The sequence below is a fragment of the Gossypium hirsutum genome, chromosome D02 (assembly GCF_007990345.1).
Source record: "Gossypium hirsutum isolate 1008001.06 chromosome D02, Gossypium_hirsutum_v2.1, whole genome shotgun sequence".
In the NCBI taxonomy this organism is placed as follows: Eukaryota; Viridiplantae; Streptophyta; class Magnoliopsida; order Malvales; family Malvaceae; genus Gossypium; species Gossypium hirsutum.
In genome coordinates, this window is record NC_053438.1 from 52942922 (window position 1) to 52953452 (window position 10531).

At 36.7% G+C, this 10531-nt stretch overlaps 1 non-coding gene across 1 annotated transcript; it reads left to right on the forward strand.

Annotated features, from left to right (window-relative positions):
- Positions 1-4511: 4511 nt before the first annotated feature.
- On the forward strand, positions 4512-4618 carry LOC121214972 (small nucleolar RNA R71). The gene has a single exon (XR_005910707.1). It is a non-coding gene; the product is annotated as a small nucleolar RNA R71 (small nucleolar RNA).
- Positions 4619-10531: the final 5913 nt, after the last annotated feature.

Consider the following 10531-nt stretch of genomic DNA (forward strand, 5'->3'; position numbering starts at 1 on the left):
GAACTTGCTTCGATTATGCATGTCAAGACCACACATTTGATTTGATATACTGAGATGATAAAGGCACTTAGGTTTAACCAACATATCCGATAAAAAAGCCTACCTTTGGAATTAAACCTTAGTGAAACCTGTTGAGCCTAACACTCATTTTCTTGATTAACCCATGAATTTTAACCCATAACCCATTTTTGTTGTGACTCTTTCTCGTTTTACTGATTCCCTTTTTATCGAGATTTGACTTGGTTAGTTACCTAACTATGTTCCTTTGTTTGAATTGCTGAATTTTCTTTCTTGATTTTTCTTCAAAATTAAAAAAAACATATTGAGTATTAATTAGTTTTATGTTGATTGAGCTTCAACAGTTAAATTCATATTTTGAGAAGAAACTCATTTTTTTATTCCTATTTATTCTTGATTGATGCACCTATTTTTAATTCAGCATTTGTTTATTTTTTCTAGTTTGGTAACTTATCAACTTGATCTCGATTATAACCAACTTTTCTGGCCTTTTTTTCACACCCTTTAACCTAATCCCCTTTACAACCTCTTAAAGACTTTTTGATTGGTATGTCATATCATTTTATAGTGGTGGAGATTTGATTTTCAAACAAGCTTATGGTAATGACATTTCTTGTTCGATTGTTGAGTGTTTATTTCTTGAACCTTAAACACTTTGAGTGCTTTCAGTGAATCTTTAGTGAGGATGTCAATTCTTGTTGATTTTGAATTAAATGTAACCATTTAAATAAAGGGAGACACCTATGTTTTCGTGCTTTAAAAATTTTGACTTGGATTCTTTGAATCTTTAGTGCCCTTTTAGTTGACTTGTCAATACATAATTATTTGTGAATTATTCTGAGATATTATTGATGAGAATTACAAGTTGAGAAACATTAACTTTATGTGAGTAGAGGATTTTTCTTGAGGACAAACAAACGCTTAAGTGTCGGGATATTTGATAAGTGATAAAAATAACATAATTTAATCTCGTTCTTAATGCGTCTTTGGATAATTATTTATGCAAATTGGTTAATTTGATGATCCTAATCCTTTGAATTCATGTTTGTATGCTTAGGTGAGCATTTGAGAGCAAAATGAGCGAAAATAAAAAAAAGAACAAATTTTAGAAGTCACACAGGCTGGGCCTTCCCATACGTGTTGGACACACGACCATGTGAGCCACACAGACTGGACATACGGCCATGTGCCAGACCATGTTGATTTCACAACTTGCTTCCCAATTACAATTTTTAGCCTTTCTGAGCATTCTAAAGTCTATAAATACCAAATAGAAGAAGAGAGAAAGGAGCTATCAGAAAATAAGGGAGAAAACAACTCAAAAAACACCATTAGAGCCAACTCTGAAGTAGATCTCCATCAAGATTGAAGACCTCTTTTTAATTTCTTTTGAAATTTTTATGAGTTTCTTTATTTCTTATGGTTATTCTGACTTTGAGATGTTTTCATTTAGAATTATGAACTAATCCCCTAAATACCTAGGGAAGATGAAACCTATAAATAGGATGACATAAATCTACCAAGTTAAAGTAAAATCTAATAAGAGAACCCATAAATCGAGTTAATGCGATGATAGGGATTTTAATTAGAAAGAGATTTCAATTTATCAACCTGGAGTCAGTTGTTCTTACTCTCGAAGAGATATTAGCATAATTTAGGGATTTATGCGGATCAAGATACCAAGTGAATAAATCATTTAATTCAGATTCATAATAATAGGTGAAGTCTAGCTGGATTCTTTCATGGGTATTGTCCCTCTCATTGGTTATTCGGTTATTTTCCTAATTTATTTTCTGTTGAGTTCTTAGTTATCTTAATTTAGTAAATTTAGTTTAAAACCAATCACTCTAATTTGTCGGCTAAATAATAGGAAAACAATAATTACTAATACTTTTAGTCCTTGTGGATAAGATATCTCTACTCACCATAGCTATACTATTTATCGATAGGTGCACTTACCTTCGTCGTATTTTTAGTTAGTTTTGTGACACACTAGGCACACCTGTGTATTTAGGCTGTAGGGTCGTGTGTCATACTTAGACCATGTGTTGTTGTCATTTGCTTCTCCCACAACCATGTATAAGTGCATGTGGGTCATACGACTGTGTTTTTAGGCTATGTACCTTCACTTAGACAGTGAGTTTCAAAGGAAAATTGAAAAAATTGGCTCAAATATTCATATGGCAGTGTGTCTAGACTGTGTGTTGTTGTCATTCGCGTCTACCATGATCGTGTATAAAGGCGTGTGGGTCACACAACTGTGTTGTCAGGCCGTGTGCCATCACTTAGATTGTATATGTCATCAGAAAATTGAAAAAATTGGCTACAGCACACGATCCTTAACACGCCCGTGTGTCTATGCTGTGTGTACCACGCGACTGTGTTGCCAAACCGCCTAGTATACCTTATACCGTGTTGTTTACTTATATACATTTCTCTTTTTCCTCTCTTTTTTTAATATAAATAAAAGTATTAACATGCAACATAAATAAATGAACTAAAATAATAACAACCAAATAAACAAAAACATTTGAGTTGCCTCCTTAGAAGCGTTTATTTAGAGTCTAAGCTCGGCTTCCCTTTTTTAGCTCACGGTTAATTCAGATTTTGGAGCTACAGCTCCTCTCTCTCATTATCAATATCACCACCAAGATAAAGTTTGAGTTGATGATTGTTTACCTTGAATGTGACGTAATCAAGGTGTGTCACCTTAATTGTTCCACATAGGAATACATTTTGTACCACAAATGGATTCCACCATCTTGACTTAAGCTCATCAAGAAACATTTTTAGATCTAAATTGTCCAATAGCACTTTGTCTCCAACTTTGAATTTATTTATCCTCTTTAAGTGCATACCATGGTGTTACTTTGTTGCTTCTTTGAATGTTCTCAGGTTCTCATCAGCCTTTGTTTGTCATTCATCTAATTCATCAAGCTGTACAATTCTCTCTTCACTTGTCCCTTGATTTTTATCACCTTGAAAAGGGAATAATTTTAAAATGTATTCGTTAGTGATTTCCTATAAAGAATGTTGAGCCGCATGATCACTAACATTGATAGAATAATGAGTATCATCTTGTTCACTAGAAACTCTCACAACATCACATGCTTGAACAGTAACCTCTTCATCACCTACCGTCAGCACATTGCCCACATCAATAATAGTTCTAGCAATGGCTAAAAAGGATCGACCTAAAATCATGGGTACCTCAACATCTTTATCCATGTCTAATATAACGAGATCAACAAGGAATAGGAATTTATCTAATTTAATAAGTACATCTTCAATAATACCCCTAGGATACTTACTTGATCTACCAACTAATTGAATATTCATCTAGTTGGTGTTGGTTCCTTGAGACCAAGTTGTTTGAACATTTTATAAGGCATTAGATTGATACTAACACCCAAATCAATCAAAGGTTTTTCTACATTTAAGCTACCAATAAAATAAGGAATATAAAACTCCCTAGATATTTAAGATTGATGGGTAGTTTGTTTTGGAAAATGGTCGAGCACTCCTTATTGAGCTCTATAGTGGACAGTTCGTCTAACTTTTATTTGTTAACAGTTCAAGAAATTTACTATATTGTTCATTGATGCAGTCTTTATTCAACTTTGCTGGATATGAAATTGGTGGTTTGTATTTCTGACCATTGACTTATACTCCTTCTTACATTCATCAACCTCGTCATTTTTCTCATCAGCATCTAGATTCAATTTTTTAGGCTCGACTACCCTTTCACACTACGTACAGTGATTGCGTGGACTTACTCCTTTGGGTTGGTTTCAGTGTTACTAGGTAAACTGCCTTATTCTCTCTCCAAAACCAATTTAGCAAGTTGACTACTCTGATTCTCGAGGCCCTAAATAGATGCCTGTTGATTCCTCAAAGTCATTTCAATGTTCTGGAATCTAGTTTCTAACACTAAAATAAGTTTAGTCAACATCTTTTTCAAATTTAACTTCTTTTCTTACTGATAAGGTTGCTGAAAACCTGGAGGGAGTATGAACTTTCATTTCCTTGACCACCCCAAGAGAAATTCAGATGATTCCTCCATCCATGATTATAGTTATTGCTATAAGGTTATTCTAAGGTCTAATTATTACCCATAAAGTCGACTCGCTCATGCTCCATGTTAGAATTGAAGGGCAAACATTCCATATTGATCATCCTCGTCTCTATCGCATCGCATCGCATTACTAGATTCACCTATTTACTATAACTCAAGCCATCAATCTTTTTACTCAACGTTTCCACTTGACTCGCCAACATAGTAAACACATATATATTAAAAAACATTGGCTGCCTTAATAGGCTTTGTTCTCATAACTTGCCATTGATAGTTATTCAATGTCATCACCTCAATGAATTCTTAGGTTGCCTCAACTATCTTATTATTCAGTCTTCTATCAGTTGTTACATCAATTATCTGTCTAGTCAAGGGATTCAAACCGTTGTAAAAGGTTTGAACTTGTAACCACAAAGGTAAGCCATGATGATGACACATTCTTAAAAGATCCTTAAACCTCTCTCATGTATCATATAGTGTCTCGAGATCAAATTGAGCAAAATAAGAGATGTCATTCTTCAACTTAGTTGTTTTGACTGGTGGAATATACTTCAACAGAAATTTTTTAGTCATTTGAGCCCAAATAATGATGGAACCCTGTGGAAGTGAATTCAACCATTGTTTTGCCTTGTTCCTTAAAGAGAATAGGAACAACCATAAGCATATGGAATCATCAGTAATGCCATTGATCTTAAATGTGTCGCAGATATTTAGAAAGTTAGCTAAAAGATATTCAAATATTCATCTTGCAATCCATCAAATTGAACATACTATTGCACCATTTGAATTGTGTTCGGCTTAATCTCATAATTTTTTTGCAGCAATAGTCGGTCTAACAATACTCGATTCACCCCAACTAGAGTTGGTTTAACATAGTCATACATAATCCGAGGAGTAGGACGTACAAGAAGTTGCTGATTACCAAGATTATTATCCATCTTTACAGTAATGATCTTTTGCTCTTGATCGTCTGTTAAAATCAATTAACCTTGCCTTACTTCTTTAACCTCTCTTCGATTTCTGTGTGCACTTTTTTTTTATCTCGCTATCAAAAACTAACGGTTCCAATGAATTGTCTCTAGTCATAAACCAAAAGAACCTATAAGAATCAAACAAAAGAAAAATTAGAATGAGACAATTAAATTAAAAAGGTATTAAAATAAAAATAAAAACAAAAAGGATAAATTAATGGTAATAAAGTTTCCTAATATTCTAGTCCTCAGCAACGACACTAAAAACTTGATGTGTCATGAACTTAACTAAAATTTTGACTAAGGCAAGTGCACCTAACAATTAACAATATAGCTACAGTGAGCAAAGATATCATTCCTACAAAGACTAAAAGTACTAGTAATTATCATCTTTCTATTATTTAATCGACTAATTCGAGTAACTGATTAAAACTAAAATTAACTAATTTAATGAACTAGCGAACATGACAAATAATAAATCACAAAAATAATTGAGTAATAACCAATAAATGAAACAATTCCCAAGAAAGAATTCACCTAGAATTCCTCTATCATTATCAATCTAGATTACTCAATTTTTTTACTTCACACCTCTTCCACAGAAATCCTTAAATTATGATAATATCTCTTTCGAGTATAAGAGTAACTGACCTTAGGTTGATTAATTGGAATTTCCTTGAAACGCCTCAAAACTCCCGTATATTTATGTTCGTATGTTTGTCTACTTCAGTAATTATGTGTTCTAGGAGTGTCTAAGAAGTCTTGGGTTCAAGCCTTGGCTTAGGCAAAATTTTTATTTTTAATTGAATAAATCCCTATCTCTAGCTAGTAGACTTAAAAATAAATGTTGATAAAATACGTTAGAATGGGTCTACTGGTCTGGTGGTTGAGTGGAGTGTTGGTTATGTTTGAGGTCATAAGTTCGAATCCTTGTGCAAACAAGGGATTTATTTTGCTACTTGCGTCGTGTGAGAGTTTGAGTCTGGCTAAAATTCTAAGTAGTGGGAAGGTTGGAGTGATTTTTGGAGGAAATTAAGGGATAATGAGAGTATTTCGTGGGATTAAAGAGCAAAATAAGGAATTCTCATATTATTATTGTTCCCAAAATTTTGACGTTAGTTCCTTTTTCCCTCTAGTCTACCGTTCATCATGTTTCTAGTCCCTTTGTCGAATTTTGCTTAGTAAATTTCTGCAGTATATTTATTCCTTTTCGGCTTTTCACATTTCTCTTTCCATTGTTTTCTTTTTCAATTTCCCGTCATCACCTCCTCTGTTTTGCCTCTTTCAGTCATTGATTCCCCTTTACGGTTTGTTCGCGCTTGCATTGCTATATTGTACTTTGCTTTGTCATCAGTTTAGTAAGAGATTTAGATGTTTTGTTGTCTCATTTTAAAAGTTATATTTGTACTCTTAGGGTTTTTAATTGATTGTGTTTCTTTTCAATTTCCCCTCCTCTCAGCAAGGGAAACATCGACTCCTCCCTTACACACTCCTTCTCTAGTTCTTTTCAGCTGCGGTTTTTATCTAACAACAGTCGGTTGTGCTTTATCGTTAAGTATGGTTTAAGTGAAGTTTAAAGTGAAGTTTGACTAGGGGTTTAACGAGAAGGTTTGCGACTCTTGTTTTAGGTGGAGACCAAGAGTTGGTTAGTGCATCTTCAAGGAAATGAGTGGGCTATTTTGGTGGATTTCGGTTTTGGAGTGTTCGGAGTGTGGTTTAGTTACTAGCAAAATTAGGTGTGTAAACACTGCCCAAATCGTAAACTGGTAAGAGTCGAAAAATATGACAAATGATGCTATACGAGCGTGTACACGCTCGTGTGGTAATCCGAATGCATGAAATGTGGGCATTAGACTGTTGAGGCCAGCATGAGCGAATCATGGTCTTTGGCCGCTCTGGGCCATGTTGGGCCGAAATGGGCCGTGTAGGCCAACGGGCTTGTGGGCCCCGTATGGGTAAACCACACGAACATGACAAGTTTTTTTAATTTTGGGGCCAAACTATGTTAATTTCATGACCGAGACCGATTTTGAGCTATGTAGGCCACACGGATGTGTGGGCCCACATGGGCCCGCATTATGGGCCTTGGGCTCAACTTTACTATTTGACTGTTAAGGTTGCACAGGTCACCCGAGATGACTGTGGACCTACTGATGGGTCGGTAAGTAAACCTAGACCCCCAAACTGTTATAAAATAATTGTTATACCCTCACGTGGTAAAATGACTGTTATACCCCTATGCTATAAAATGACTATTATTCCCCTATGTTATAAAATGACTGTATGATTTATGTTATGTATGACTGTATATGGCCATGCCATGATATATATGTTGCATACATGTTTGATATGTTGCATGGCAATGGGATTATTATGATTGGATGAAGAATACTGTATTGGCAGCTCTGCTGCAAATACTATTTAGTGCTGCAATTGGTGCTAATTTTGGAGTGTAAGGATGGGTGGGTGATTTTATTCCCACATAGAGTGTTAGGCTAGACGGAGTGGAGTGTGGAGGCTGGATGAGTAGGATTTCTAATTGCATGTCTGAACTGTTACTATCACTATAATGGGCTAAGGCCCACACTGATACTGATACTATAATGGGCTAAGGCCCAACTGAACTGGACTATTATTAAATTGGGCTTAAGCCGAGACTATAAATGCATTGACTATTTACTTATATGGGGTTACACACTAATTTTTTGTAAACTCGCCCCTCTGTTTATCTTACAGGTAATCCCCAATCATAGGGACCGGTGTTGCGAGGGACTCAGAGGTGGCCACACCACTTGCACCTGCTTTTAGATTTTTTTACAGTTTAAATTTATTTTGGGTATTTGTTCTTTAATAAGTCCTTTTAAAATTTTCTTTAAAACTTTTAATTTGGGGATTTTACTTATTTTAATTCATATCTGATAGAAGTAGGACGCAGATTTTCAAAAGATGTATTTTTTTCAAAATACCGCGTTTTCTACCATAAAATAAAAGCTTCCGCGTCAAAACAATGTTTTGAATATAGTAACAAACAAATATGATCAACAAACTGCTAAAAAATATGAGTTTCAATAAACGTGAATTAATATAGAGCAGATGTTTCTGTTGAAACTATGTTTTCGAAAAACACTTCAATGTGACATCGCCGGATTCGGCCATAGCACCTGGGCCGGGTTGGGGTGTTACCTTTAGTGGTATCAAAGCCAGGTTCAAAACTCAGCTGTGGTTTTTGGGTTTTTTTTAAAACTTAAACTTTTCAAAGAGGACTGTTCTAAATGATTTAGAAGTATTTTGAAATATTTATACTGAATGTGTGGTACACCGAGTCTCCAGCGCTGATTCTGTAAGTTCTCTACAATTGTTATCTGTTTAAAACTAAAACTACTATAGATAGACCGTACTGAAAAACTTAGGTTAGTGTATACTGATACTGTAGTAAAATCGATAAACACTGGAAGATACTGCATCGTACGAAAACAAACTCTGAACTACTGAAATTGTTTCCATAAAACATCTGTTAATAACTATTGAACTGTAAACTGATTCATAAAACTACTCGTGGATGGGGTACTAGAGGTCGTAGAGGGGCTCGAGCTGAGTCCTCTTCACTGGGCAGTATGCCAAATCTAGACACTAGCGAGACACCGGCGTCGCCGTCATTGAGACTAGGTTACAAGACCGAACGGTTGGGGATGACGCACTGTCTTAGGCCATGTTAAGAATTTTAGAGAGGGTCACTGGGCCCAATACTGGAGCTGGAGGTCGTGGGTCGATTATGGAGTGACTTCAGTCTAACGGGGCTGAGATTTTTAGGGGTATTGCTGTAGTTGCCCCTAAAGTGGCTGAATATTGGATTGAGGCCACAGAAAGGATCATGGATGACCTCGACTGTACCCCCGAATAGAAACTAAAAGGAGCCATTTCATTGTTACGAAACGAAGCCTATCAGTGGTGGCTTCTAGTTAAAGAGGGTACTCAGGCTGACCGGTTGACATGAGAATTTTTCAAAACTAATTTCCAATGGAAGTATATGGGAGCTAGTTATGTGGATCCCCAGAGGAGGGAGTTTCTGAATCTGACTCAGGGGGATAAATTAGTGGTTGAGTATGAAGCTTAATTTTTACGATTAAGCCGCTATGCACGTGGGATGGTGGCAACCGATTATGAGCGGTGTGTTCGATTCAAGGACGGCCTTAGGGATAGTCTGAGAGTTTTGATAGCTCCATAGAGGGAGCGAGACTTTGCCACACTAGTAGACAAGGCAAAGATCGCTGAGGAGGTGAATCGTTCTGAGCGTCTGAATAGAGAAACGGGTAGGAATAAGAGGGATTCAGAGCCCTTGAGTTCCGCTCAGAGGCCGAAGAAAAAAGCTAGAGTGGATTGGCTGGTCAGAGTTGGGGCCCCTATTCCTACTACTAGACCACAGACATGTGTTGACTGTAGTAGACGCCATTAGGGTGAGTGCTGGAAAAGGATTGGGGCATGTTTAAGGTACGAAACATTAGAGCACCGTATTAGAGACTATCCACGGAGGCCCAAACAGATGCAAGCCACAAGTTAGGGTATTGTTCAACTATCGAGAGGTGTTCAGCAGCCACCGAGAGGCTGTGGTCAGGCTAGAGATGGAAATGGTATGGGCCGTGGCCGTGGAGCACCGGGCAGAGGTGCTGGTTATACTGAGGAGAGGCAACCAACTCTGGTTTATGTTGGACATCGCCAAAGGATGAAGACGCCTCATATGTGATTACTGGTACATTCTTTATCTATAATATACCTTATACTACACTGATTGATGTTGGGTCTACGCATTCATATATAGCATGCTCAGTGTCTGAGACTTTGGGTATAATGGTTGAAACCACTACGAGTGAAATTACTGTGTTAAGTCCTTTAAGGCAGTCAGTTAAGGTGAACAGATTGTTCAGAAATGTACCCTTGGAGATTCAAGGAACCATCTTTTTGTTGGACCTAATAAAACTTTCTTTTGGAGAATTTGATTTAATACTGGGTATGGATTGGCTGGTTAAGCATCAAGTGAATTTGGACTGTGCTACAAAACGGGTGGTACTAAAAACTGTGGAAGGAGATGAGGTGGTGCTAATAGGGAAGCGTCAGAATTATCTATCAAATGTGATTTCTGCTCTGAGGGTCGAGAAGTTGGTTTATAAGGGTTGTGAGGCGTATGTAGCCTACATCAATGGTGTTGATTCTGAGGCTCTGTCTGTTAAAGATATCAGAACAGTCAAGGATTTTTTGGATGTTTTCCCCTATGTACTTGAAGTTGAATTTGGGATTGAGCTCATATCAAGTACAGCTCCGGTGTACATCGCTCCCTATAGAATCGCATCGAAGGAGCTAGTAGAGCTAAAGACCCAGATTCAAGAGTTACTAGATCAAGGGTTCATCTGTCCTTGTGTGTCTCTGTGGGGAGCACCGATTCTATTTGTAAAAAAGAAAGATGGATCCATAC